This window comes from Leucopleurus acutus (genome assembly GCF_964270905.1).
Source record: "Leucopleurus acutus genome assembly, chromosome: 8".
Taxonomy (NCBI): domain Eukaryota; kingdom Metazoa; phylum Chordata; class Mammalia; order Artiodactyla; family Delphinidae; genus Leucopleurus; species Leucopleurus acutus.
This window is the reverse complement of record NC_139151.1, coordinates 62,141,432-62,154,893: the sequence shown is the minus strand read 5'-3', so window position 1 is coordinate 62,154,893 and position 13,462 is coordinate 62,141,432. Positions and strand designations below refer to the sequence as shown.

Genomic DNA, 13,462 nt, shown 5'->3' with positions numbered 1-13,462 from the left:
CCGGCTGGCTCCACAGGACACAGGATAAGAAAGTACCCCAGCTTTGGCAGGCAGCCACCAGCAGCGCCCACCTGCTCAGACCCTGAACATGACACCGTGGAAACAATGCTCTCCCTTCACGCAGGCTCTCAGTACCCACTCCACGCCCCTGCACGGACAGGCTCCCAGCAAACACTTCCAGAAAGGTCAGCCCCTCCTCTCCACCCTGACAGCTCCACCTGGGTTATGGCCCAGGTTTCTCTCTCATCCTCACCCCCACCCTCCCAATCCCCCATCTTGCTTAACATCCCTCGACGGCTGACACCCTGGGGGCCCCAACAGGTGGGATGTAAGGAACTTGTTACTAATGATAAAGTAGCTAAAGTCAGGAATCTTTAGGGACTTCCCTGGTGGCGCAGTGGATAAGAATCTGCCTGCCAATGCAGGGGACACGGGTTCGAGCCCTGGTCCAGGAAGATCCCACATGCTGTGGAGCAACTAAGCCCGTGCGCCACAGCTACAGAGTCCGCACACCTAGAGAGCATGCTCTGCAAAGAAGAGTAGCCCCCGCTCGCTGCAACTAGAGAAAGCCCGCGTACAGCAACGAAGACCCAACGCAACCAAAAATAAATAAATAAATAAAATTTTAAAAAGGAATTATTTTGTATAAATTAGAGAAGATTCTGTTATCTTGCCCCATTCTAATATACTTTGAGTGGGAGAGAAAATAGAGGAATTCGGCCAGGAAGTCAGCAATTGCCTATAGCGCTCAGGAAACGTCAGTTTCTGTGACACCATGAACAACTGTGCAACTTCCTACTATTTTTTAGAGATTTACTTATAAATACGTGTGTGTGCACGCATGTATATATCACATTGGGGCCGGGTGTGCATCATGGCAACCTGGCCACGTCCACCAAGTGCTTCTCACAGGCTAATGTCGTCTGACCAGCTTCCTGCCTCAACGTGAAGAGCTGATCTTCGTGGCAAACTTAAGACCGAATCATCTGTACTGTCAAGGTGGCGGCAAGATAGAGTGGAAGGAACATGGGTTTGGGGATCAGATAGATGGGGCATCGATTTTATTTCAACCACTCGCCAGCTAGGGAACCTTGGGAAAGTCACTTATCCTGAGTCAGTTTCCTCCTCCGCTAAAGCCCTGAAAGGCTCCTGCGAGATGTAAGTGAGCACCGACGAGTCTGTGCTCAGTGCCTGACGCATGGTGCGCGCTTAATAAATGATGATTTCCAGTCCCTGGTTCCCTGTCTAGCCTCCCTTCCTCCTCCAGCTCTAGCCAAACCAAACCACTGGCTGTTTGCCACCCGTGCCCCTTAACTTACCACCCCATGCCTTTCTTTGTACATTGCTGTTCCCTCTGCTAGAAATGCCCTCTTTCACCCCCATAGAACGGGGTGTCTCTGGTCCATCTTTCCTTCAAGACATATCTCAAATGCCCCCTCCTCGGCAAGCCAGGTGCCCCAACCTCTCCTTTCTCTGAACGTTCACTGTGTTTTCTCTGCAGTTATTACTGCCTATTTTGAATGAGGGGTACATTCCTTAAATTCCATCCAGGCAGGGGACATGTCTTACTCATCTTGTGTTCCCACCATAACGGTTCTTGGCACGGAGGATGCTAAAAAAAAAAAAATTAAAAAAATAATGGCGACTGAAATAATAAATGAGGTCACAAGTCTATTGACTCCAGAATACTTAGGAATTATGCCCCACCTCTGCTGCTAAAAGAATTTCCTAGATCCAGTGGGCCAATTCTCATTTAGGGGCTTCCCTGGCCTCCCTCCCACCAGCCTTGGCGGGCTCTCCTCCCTGCCACCCCAGCCAGGACTGTGTGCCCGTCAGGCATCCACGTTGCTTAACCGCAGCACTCTCCATCCTCCAGCACTCACCCCACCCAAAACCTCAGCTCACTTGAATAAGGCCCTGCTGCCCACAGCCCTTCCCTGTCCCCTCTTGGGTCTGGAAGCTTGTTCTGTGACCCAGGCTGCAGACAGTCGGTCAGAAGTCCCAGTGTCGTGCCCACCGCCCTCCCGGATCGCTCCCTCCTACACCCGCTATTACCTCTTGGATGTTGTGAGCTCATTGTCTCAGACCGCATGGCCCTGGTCCTGCAGGTACCAGGACTCTGTGTTCTCGAGATCTTCAAGGGAGGGCCCATGTGTCCATAAAAGCCTTCACGCCCCAGTCAGGTGGTCAGGCCAAGGTAGGCATCAGCAGAGAATACACACAGTACAATCGCTTTGGGGTCATGACCTCAAAGTTCCCGCCCACAAAGGCGCTTCCTCAGAGTCTTTCCTCTCTCCCAACGCCTGTACTGGGTGGGACTTTGGCCTAGGACCTGGGATAGAGAAGCTTCTGCACAGCTTCATGGCCGCCCTACCCTAGCTTTCCACTTTCATTCCCCCCGACATTTGCTGCCAGTCACCTCTCTGCTGAGAAGCCACCAATCACCCCCCAAATCCTACAGTACTTTTAGTGAGACCTACACCCTTTCGGCAAAGTCTGCTTCCTCAGTTATTTCACAAACTCCTCTCTAGTCAGTACTGTCTGCACAATACCCTCTTCAGGTAGACTCCAATATCACGCTCTAAAACAGCCACCCGGCCCTAGAGGGAAGCTTGAGTTATGTGGAATTTCTTACATCATGCCAGACTGAAACCGGCCTCTTCTTTAATCCTCTGCACCGTTACCACCAAGGCCCCTCAGTCCTGCCCTCTGAGCAAAGGCACAACATGGCAGCTCCCCTTGCCCACCTAAAGATCACAGTTCCAGCCCTGTGTCTTCCTGTCTGCCCCAGGACCTCCCGGAGCTAACAGGACAGGGACTCCAGCTTTGATGCGGTAACGGACCCTCCTCCACCTGCTCCCCAGGTGTGGTGCCCAGGTTGCCACCTCCAGGTGCGGCCAGGTTTGGCCACTGCAGGGAAAAGTGGGATGACCCCTCTCCCCAGCAAGGTCTAAAGTCAGGACTTCTCTTAATGCAGCCAGGCTAAGGCAAGTTCTGTGGGCTTTTCCACGTGGCCGGGTAGAAAACTCATGAATTGATTTTTGGGGCCTAAGGGCAGGACTTTGACCTCACCCCAGCACGTCCCATGGAGCTGGTTTGGGCTCTGAGCTCTGCGTTTGTTGTCCTTGTCCCGTACATTGGTGACCGGCCATCTGGAATCAGCCTGTTCCCTCACCCTGCCGGCGGTGCTGCCTCTTGGACCGACTGCTCACCTCCACCACGGGGGTCACACCTGGAGGCCCAGACAATGCTACTTCCCCCCCTGAAATTTCAGAATAAGCCCTCTGGTTGGTGTAAATCACTCCTCTTGACAAACTATATTTGCCAGGCTTTCTGAGAAGAGGATGGTAATAATACCACTTACTACTTACGACACCCAAGCACTGGAGCCAACGCTTTATACGCATCATCATCTCATTTAATCTTTACAACAAGCAGGTGAGATGGGCCTAGTACTGTTCCCGTGCGACAGGCGAGGAACTTCAAGCTCAGAGAAGGAGACACTTGCTCAAAGGAGAAACAGCAAGTCTGAGGAGAGCCAGGATTTAAATGGAAGAGTGAGCTGGCAGGGCCCTCGGAGATGAGGGCATCCCAGTCCCCACGGGAGCGGGCACCCACCGCCTGCCATGCTGGAGTCAGGGGGCGAGCGAGGAGTCAGTGCCCTGTTCTCCAGCAGGACAACACCCCTGCCAGAGGCTCTGTGCAGCTCCAGTGAGCCGCGCAGCAGAAACCTAGCCGGACACGCCGGGCAGGGCGGTGGTGCTTGCTGTTACCGGGACAGCAGCGCTGCATGGAAGAACCAGATGTCTTGGCTGCCTGCAGGAAGAGCTTATGTAATAAAACTTTCTCATGACAAGCAGTCGAGGGCAGGTGTCAGAGCCAAGAACTGTTCCTTTGCTTTGGTAAAATGTCGAATTAGAAGACTCCTCCTTTCTCACACAAATTCCAGTTCTAACTTCTCCCCTCGCCCTACTCTAATCCCCTCTCCCCCATCGCCTTCCCCTGCCCCCCCCCCCCATTGCTTACTGAATTTAGAGTTCGATGTCACACATCCCAGTACGCCCGAGGCAGTCCTGTCTCCCAGGGTCCCATCCAGCTCAGCATCTGTCTCCTCCTCTCACTCTCAGAAGTGGCCCAGTCAGGACAATAAATGAAAGTGAATACTCTGGAACCTTAAAAAAAAATCACTTTCCTTCTCTGGTACCTGTTTGCCTCCCATAAATGGGAATAACACTACCTGCCTCATGAGACAAGCCCTTTGTAAACCCCACCAAAGCCAGAAGTTCCTCTCCATCTTTCCTCTGGAGGCAGCTTTCTGGGGCCAGTCAACATACACCTTTGTTTCATCCATAAAGCAGTCCAGGGTCAAGCCAGCCGTACATGTGAAAACCTCTCTGATTCAGGGGAACAGAGCCTTGTGTTGTGGGAAGGAAACAGTCACCCCTAAAAAGAGGAGTTGTTATGTGTGCATGCAAGGAACAAAAGTAACCCGTATTTGGTCTTCCTAACCTGAACTGTGGCTCTGCCCTTCTCTGTTCCCTTCATCCCTACAGCAGATCCCTTGGCCTCTACACAACTCTCTCTCTCTCTCTCTCTCTCTCTCTCTCTCACACACACACACACACGCACAAACACACATATTGTCAACCCAAGAAGTTCCTTCTGGTGGGCTCTCTGGGCCTTTTGACCAGAGGAAGGTTGGAAAAGTTTGCTAAGAAGACCTCTCGGGACACCCCAGTGCAGTCACGGGAGTGGCCCTCTCGGTCAGAGTGGTCCCTGCCCAGTCAAGAGGCCCAGCCACATCTGAGCGGGCCATTCCAACCACGCACACAAGTCACTGTGGGTTTATCTCTTTACCTGGGACTCAGGGCAGGGGTCTGACTATGCCCACCAAACACGCCCAGCAACCAGCAGGCGTTGGCTGTCCCTGAGCAGGCAGGGCAACCCTGGGATTTGGGTCACCTCCTTCCCTATGCCTGCCCTCATTCCAGGAAGAAACAGATGTACCCAGAGTGCAGCTCCTGGGAACACCACAGCACCTGTAGGCAGGGGAGCAACCGTGATAGGATCAGTTCCCCACAGCCTCTCCCTGGAGGTTTGCTAGTAGGCCCACCACCCACTTACCTCTGCATAAGTCATTCCTGACACACGTACAACTCAAATATCCTGTCTGCAGCCTACGGCTGTCCGTGATATTTCACCATGGGTAAGCAGGCTCTTGCACACACTTTGGTCTCAGTAAAGCGCACACGCGTGCACACACACACACACACACACACACACACACTCAAAACAAGATGAGGTAGAAACTTGCCAGACCCAGCTACGTAACTCAAAAAGAACCAAGAGGCTTGGGAAATCCCTGGCGGTCCAGTGGTCAGGACTCCACGCTTCCACTGCAGGGGGCATGGGTTTGATCCCCGGTTGGGGAACTAAGATCCCGCAAACCGCTGCGCAGTGAGGCAAAAAAAAAGAACCAAGAGGCTTAACAAGTTTGACTGAAAGTTGAATCCCAGCATTTCTTGTGTCTGTTTTTATTTGGCAATATCATATGCCAGGCAATAATCTAAAGGTTTCACAGGCATTAACCGAGCTCTGCCTTAGCAAAACGAGGTAATCCCTGTGCCACGGCAAAGGCAGGACTCATCCTGGGAGGCTGAGGAGCGTGGCCAGGCAGAGAGGTGTAGAAGCGAAAGGTAAGGAGGGGCGGAAGCGCAGCCACAGGGCCACTGAGGCTCTCGGCAGCAGTGCAGACTCTAGACAAGTTCCTCCCTCCTTATCAGACAGCTGTGGCCCTCACTCAACCATCTAAATCCCTAACACTGGCCCTACACACAGGCCCAGGCTTGGAAAAAGTTCTCACGGCTGATTGCCTTCCCCGGATAGGCATACCCCACTGCCCCCACTCCAGCGCTACACTGGCAACTTCTCAGAGCTGGTTGGAGGCATCCCTAAAGTTTGTTGACGATAGGGAGTGGGGTGGTGGGAGTTTGGGTCCCTGGAATACATCTTCCCATGGAACTGAAAGATTGGTGTTTGCATTCCCAGAAGAACAATGTACTCACAGTAAGCGCTAACAAGTCTAAGAGTGTAGATACCATAAAAGCACTCCCTACTTCCCGCCAGCCCACATCCCCGTAGATCACAGGACAGAAAGAAGGTCTCATGAGCCTTCACACCCACCAGTGGCTTTGGCTGCCGCACATGCTTCCTCCTGAGTCTTTGACCTACAAGACTCCAGCCTCAGCTGTACTGTAGAATGAATTCACCCCCAAACCTGGTCTCTTTCTCGTTTTTCATTGCCTAATGGAGTCTCCATCTGCACCTTCCGGCAGCTCTCGTCTGGCCAAACCCACTGTGCTACAAAGGGCAGAATTCAAGGCCAGAAGGCCTGAGTTCTGCCACCAGCAGCTGGGTGACCCTGGGTAGCTTCCTTTGCACCTCACCATCCTCATGGGTAAAACATAAGGGGCAAGCAAGAAACTCCCCAAGGCTCCCTCCTGATCTCAAAAGGAATCGACCACCCTCATCTCCCTTCCCCTTTCCAAGAAGCTCCTCCGTGCTCTCATGCTGCTGACAATTGCCTCATTCTTCTCCAGCAAACTAGCACGAAATGTCAGTGTCCAATTGGACTCTTTTCCCTCTCCCTCAAATCTGATCGGTCACCAAATCCTGCAGGATTTCTTGGCAAGCTCCTCACCTCCTCAACATCCCTATTGCCACTGCCTTGATTTAGGTCCTAACCTACCTCAGTGGGTTATTCCAACAGCTCGTTCTCAGAAGAAGTTCCTTCCTGCCCCTCCAACCTGCCCTTCTCAGCCTTGAATCCTCCTGAAAGCACAGGCTTCACCTTGTCTCTTCCACACTCAAAGACCTTCAAGGTCATCAGTATTACATTTTAATTCTTTAACTTCAACTTTCAAGACCTTCCAGGATCTCTCCCCAGCCTGAGACTCCAGCATCATTTCTCCCAGTTCCCCTCCCCACCCCACCCTATGACTCTAGCCCAGTGGACCACCCATCAGGCTTGTCCTAGTCTTTCAGGTTCTGCTCTTGCTCCTTCCCTCATCTCCAACACAAAACAACCTGCCCTTTCTACCCTTTTACTGAAGCCAACACTGCAGAACAGACTCAAGGGCTCAAGGCCCTTGCCTGCCACAAACGCTTCCTCAACATCTGCTGAGTGTAGGGCCGAACACAAGGGCCGATGCAGCTCCAGGGCAGCTCAGGGTTTGGAAGGGGTGTGGACAGAGACATGCAAGCGAAGTGTGTTAAGAACCATAGAAGACATCTGTACTGGATGCTATACTAGTCAATTTAGAGAGAAGAGTAAAAATAACTTGGGGGTGGGGGGAGGAGAGGTGTTTCAAGGCTTTGATCTGCATTTTGAAGGATTAGTAAGAGTTCATTCATCTGGCACAGCACAGAGACAAAAGGGCTTCCCAGGAAGAGGAAATAGCGTATGCAAAGGCAGAGAGGCACAAAGGATAGAAATTGTTAAGCTACTCAGTTTGGGGAACAGTGGAGATGCAGCTGGCAAGTCAAATTATTGCCAGCTTCTGCGGAGGAGCCTTGAACGCCAAACAAGGATATTATACCTTATCCCTTTGAGAGGCGATCCTATCCCACCTTGCCTATACCTTCCATCCACAGCTGAGTTACAGAGGCCAAGATTATTACACAACAGGGAACATTATGATTAAAAGCACTGTGCACACGGGAAGATCACACATGCCGCGGAGCGTCTGGGCCCGTGAGCCGTGGCCGCTGATCCTGTGCGTCCGGAGCCTGTGCTCCACAACGGGAGAGGCCACAACAGTGAGAGGCCCGCGTACCGCAAAAAAAAAAAAAAAAGTTTGGGCTTCCCTGGTGGCGCAGTGGTTGAGAATCTGCCTGCTAATGCAGGGGACAAGGGTTCGAGCCCTGGTCTGGGAGGATCCCACATGCCGCAGAGCAACTAGGCCCGTGAGCCACAACTACTGAGCCTGCGCGTCTGGAGCCTGTGCTCCGCAACAAGAGAGGCCACGATAGTGAGAGGCCCGCGCACCGCGATGAAGAGTGGCCCCCGCTTGCCACAACAAGAGATAGCCCTCGCACAGAAACGAAGACCCAACACAGCAAAAATAAATAAATTAATTAATAAAACTCTTACCCCCAACATCTTAAAAAAAAAAAAAGCATTGTGTACAGCGGAAGCTGGGTTCTCAGTGTGCATAAATGTGTATGTGACAGAGATAGGAAGTGAAAGTAAGAATTACCAAGGAGCACCAAAGTAAGGATTATCTAGGAGCACTAAATAGAAATCATAAATTTCCCAAAGACAAAGCTGAGAGTTGGCAGCTCCCTGGGAACTCACAAGGCCTTAAGGAAATCTGGTCTGAAGGTAAACAGACGCTCTAAGACGGCATCTCCTGTAAGATTATTTACTGAGTGTGAGAGAGATAAGAATGGCCCTCATGAAAATCCCCATGACCTGGCTTTCGGAGTCTACAAAGGATACAGCCCACCTTTCTGAGACCAGCTGTGGATTCTGCAAAAACTGAGACACACATGTGTCAGCAAGTGTTGAAACCAAAGAATGATGCCATGAAAACATCAAGTGGAACTGCTCTGAGGAAGGAGGAAGCAGGAAAAAGTGACTCAGGAAAACACAAGGCTGCCAGGAGTTTCAGCCTAGTTGTGCCCACACCAAGTGATGACAGTGTCACATCTTCCCCCTGCCCCCCCCGACTGTCACCTCTTGAATGAGGGTGCACAGTCCGGGATCTTAATAAATGTTTAAACGCCTCAACAGTTCATAATACCTCTCCCTTCTCATGTTTTGCAAAAGGGGATCCACCAGGAGCTTTTAAGCAAGAGTGTCATGAACAAATCTGTATATCAGGAAGGGAACGTTTTTGACGGCCAAGTAAAAAACGACTTCCAAATATTATCACAAATGTGATAGTCTAAAGGCCATGCCATTCCTTGTCCAAAGCGCAATTCTTGTTCCTCCCTCCCCACCTCTCGGCCTGGCCCCCTAGTCCATAGATTCTATCTCTCTAGTCTCTCCTACCAATCCCCTCTCTGAGGTCCAACACAGGTCCTCCTCACTTCTATCTTAATTGATCTTCCACATCCTAACTGGCCTCTCCACCTCCAGGGTCTTTTCCCACTGGTCACTGCTTCCCACAGCCCGGCCAGAGTCCACCCCAGCAGTTCCCACCTGGCCTTCAACAGAATCACGGAGGAACTTAGTGAAAACAGGCCAGACCTACTTAATCTGAGTAATTTAAAAGCTTCCCAGGCAATTCTGAGGCACAGCCAGGTTTGCAAACTACTGTTCTCAGTGAAGGGGCTGCAACCACTGAGGACTTGTGAGAAATGTAGAATGTCACGTCCCACCTCTGACCTAGGAATAACAATTTGCATTTGAAAAAGATCCCCAGGTGACTCTTAAGCTTGTTAAAGGTTGAAAAGCACTGCTACAAAGTGTTGCTTGACCATTCATTTCACAAATATTTACTGGATTTTCTCTGGGCTGGAGGTTGGGAGGTTGCGAGGTTGAGAGGTCAAGGGCCAAGGTCCCCTTGGCGACTTTAAACGCACAGAACCATCAGCCAATCTCCTGCTTAAAACCCATTATTGGTTCTCCTGCTTTCAAAGCCCACACTTCTCCACCTGGCCTTCAAGGCCCGCTGGGAATAGGTTTCTTCCTTGTCACCAGCTTTATTGTTTATCGTTCGCCACAGGAGCCAAGCTGGGCCACTTGCCACTTCTCATGGCTACAAAGTGCTTGCCTGCCTACGTAGCTCCCGCAGCCCAGGTCACGCTCTGCTCACCTCTGCCTGGAGAAACCCACAAGAAATTCTTCGAGGTCCATCACACACATGTCACCCCTTTCGTGAAATTATTCCAGATTTTCCGCACTCAGATGAAAGACAAATTCCCACAACTCTTTGCTCTTACCTCCTTCATAGCATTCATCTCATTCTACTTAGTCTTAAAGTCAGGGCAACCACCATAGCTACCCCAGTAAAGAGACTATGATGCTGGGGACTTCCCTGGTGGCGCAGTGGTTAAGAATCTGCCTGCCAATGCAGGGGACACGGGTTCGAACCCTGGTCCGGGAAGACCCCACATGCCACGGAGCAACTAAGACCGTGTGCCACAACTACGGAGCCCACATGCCATAACTACTGAAGCCTGAGAGCCTAGAGCCCATGCTCTGCAACAAGAGACGCCACCGCAGTGAGAAGCCCACGTGCTGCAAAGAGGAGTAGACCCTGCTCACAGCAACTAGAGAAAGCCAGCATGCAGCAACGAAGACCCAATGCAGCCAAAAATTAATTAATTTTTTTTAAAAAAGGAGACTATGATGCTCAGTTTGTCTCCACAGTAGCAATAAGCTAATAACCGGCACATCACCGAATCTCGAAGTAATAATAACAATAATGTATTAAATAAAATTATGGATGAATGCAGTAAGTGAAAAGTTCACCAGTCTCCCTGCTCTCCCACTTCAAAGTCGTTTATATATGAATTTAAGCAGATTACAAACAGGCTGCCTCTCCAGCCCCAAGGAGAAATAATCTCTAAATAAAATATTTTGTGTTTTTCATATGACACAAATAATCATCAAAGACAATATGCTGAAGATGAATTTTGTGTACAGCCAACTACCTTTGTTGGGCATTCAACTTCACAGAATGCAACATAAAATTTGTATTATAATCGATTAAGGAACTGGGAGAGGAAGGAGAGAGACAGGAAGTAAACCAAAATATGGAAAGGGAGACGGAGCTATACCAAATATCCAGCTGCTCTAAAAGTAAAAATATAATACGCTGGATCTGTTTTGTAAGCGGATTAAATGCTGGCCAGAACGCCCGTTTTGATCTTAAGCAAACTTCGGAAGTTCTGGTCTTTAAATATATAATCTTATATTCAACTGAGGAACAACTGCAGGTCTGGAGTCAGGATGTCATGAGGGAGAGAAGCCCACTTTCAAACAGAACTATCCCATCTTGCCGTCTACTGGGACGCAGCGGCTTGAGATTTGGAAAAGCATGTTGCATTTTTGCAATTACAGTATATAGCTGGTTTCAGCTAAGGCGTTGCAGCTGAACACACGCTCTGCGGAACACCCATTTGCTCGGGCAAATAGACCGTGAGCTTCCCTACCACCTTGGGCTCTCTCTCCAGACTGGGCCGCTGCTCCAGTTGACTTAGCAGAGCTCTGACATACTACATAGAACTGAGGTGACCTGCCACCTTGCGCATCTCCAGGGCCATCCGGGCACCTGTAGGGGCGCGGACTGTCCGTAGACCCCGGACAGGACTGGGTGGAGATTCGGAGCAAATCCACAGGAGTTATACCCTCCTCCCAGTCTTCTGGCCAGAGAAGGGGAGGAGGGTCCCCGCCCTCGCGCCTGGGACACACTCCAGTGCTCTCAGTTCCTCAGGCAATGCCCCTACGCGGGCTCGCAGTCCCGACCGCGCAGAGGGCCTGGGGGCGTGGGGAGAACCCACTGACCTGGGTACGGGGATCCTCTCCGGGCAGCTCAGGTGTGCGGGCGTTTCCCGTGTCCCTCCCACCTCCGAACATGAGAGCCGAGAACCGAGCTCTAGGCCACCGACCCACCGACCAACTAACCGACCAACCAGCGGACCGACCGGCAGCGGCCGGGTCTGGAGCCCACGTGACGGGGGCGGGGACCCGCGGGAGGCTCGTCCCGCAGCGCCCGCTTCCCCACCGCCCCACCTTCCCCCGGGACCGCCCCTCTGCCACGCCCCCTCCCTCTTGGTTCCTTGGCTGCCCGCAGGGACCCATCCGCCGAGGGTTCTGGCTCCGCAGGGACCGGCCTCATCAACCCGGCGCCTTCGAACCTGCTTAGCCCCCGCCCATCCCGCCCCAGCTCCGGCGCCGCCCCCTAGGCCGAGCTTACCGTTCCCCCCCCAAGCCCCGCCTCTCTCAGGAGGCCACGTCCCTCCCTGGAGCCCCGCTCCGCTCTTGGTCACCTCCCCCCTCCAGCACCCTTCCGGCCCCGGGGAGTCGCCCGGCGGTTCTCAGCTCCCTGTCCCCGGGCTTGTCCAGCCCTTCAGCACCGCTCCTTGGCCGTAGGGAATGAAAGAGAAAAGCAGAAAGGGAACTTGTGTCGAGAATTGCGAAGAGACAGAAGCCATAGAAAAAACGTTCTAGAGGCGCTCCCAGCGCAGCAACCTTTTGGGCGTGCGGACTATCTGGGCCCCTGGGATCGCGTTCAAATTGAGGTTGGCCTGACAGCAGCCTCATTTCTTGTCTATGAGCGCCCCCAGTTCGGAAGACTGAGTTACCCTAGGGTCTGGCCGCACTTGAACCCCGCAGCCTGGGATGGAGGTCCCTCTAGTGGTTGGCGCCAGTCACTGACACCCATTCTTGTGAACAGCTGGGGACAAGCAGCGCTGCCCTGTGCCCAGCGCTTAGACGAGGTTCCACAGGCGCAAGAAAAGCTTTGGCGATGTCTGACCACAGGAATGGATTGTAGAATCGGGGCAGCACGGGACCCTGGGGACCTAGTCCAGTGCCTGCCCCCAGTGTAGGGCCTGAATCCCCTTTGGTTGTACTGCTAGGTTGTTGCCCTACCTGGATCTCCAAGAATTGGTTGCTCAGTTCGGTTGATGAAAATCCCTGTGGGCCTCAGATGGCATCACACCAGGGACTCTGGCATAGTCCCCAGCTCAGGCAGGAGTCATTACTGCTCTAACCTCAATTTTTATCCACACGTCTACAGGCTGGAGTGTTGACAAACTCCTCAAGACACATATTTTTTCACACTATCCTGGTGGTCTGAAATTACCAGTGTGCCCAGAAGGCTTGTACATGTGAACAAAACTTAAGCCACCCTGGCAAATATGAGACTCTGGTCACTGCAGGAACCTGGCCAGATGCAGGCCAAGGGCAAAGCCAGCAGACGAAGGCTGGGGCCCACAAGAGTTGTATTACAACAGGACACTCTTTAGTTCTCTTTCACTTCCTTAAAATAGTAGCACAGAGGCTTTGTAGAGAAGGCTGCCACAGTTCACACGAGTTCATGGGTGTTTCCAAATCCCACATGTTATTGCCCTCGTGGACCCACAGTCCCCAGAAAATGCTAGTCTGTTCTTTAGAACTATACAATTACTTTTTAAAACTCACTTTTAAAAAATGGCGTAAGTCACAGACATTGAAAACAAACTTATGGTTACTGAAAGGGAAAGGGGGGTGAGGGATAAAGTAGGAGTTTGGGATCAGCAGATACACACAACTCTATATAAAACAGATAAACAACAAGGATCTACTGTATAGCACAGGGAACTATATTCAATATCTTATAATAACGTATAATAAAAAAATCTGAAAAAGAATATATATACGCATATATAAATGCATCACTTTGCTGTACACCTGCAACTAACACAACATTGTAAATCAACTATACCTCAATTTTTAAAAAATGGTGCA

General features: G+C 51.5%; 1 protein-coding gene across 3 annotated transcripts in view; it reads right to left on the bottom strand.

Moving 5' to 3' along the window:
• PPFIBP2 (PPFIA binding protein 2) overlaps positions 1 to 13,462 on the bottom strand; it is a gene marked incomplete at its 3' end in the record, with an annotated part of 181,769 nt that overhangs the window by 135,200 nt on the left and 33,107 nt on the right. The window contains exon 1 of one of the 3 annotated variants that reach the window (XM_082844196.1): positions 11,516 to 11,599. The exons of 1 other annotated variant lie outside the window; for it this stretch is intronic. Of the gene's footprint in view, positions 1 to 11,515; positions 11,600 to 13,462 lie in introns of those variants that run through there. One more of the 3 variants, XM_082844197.1, reaches the window with a different exon arrangement.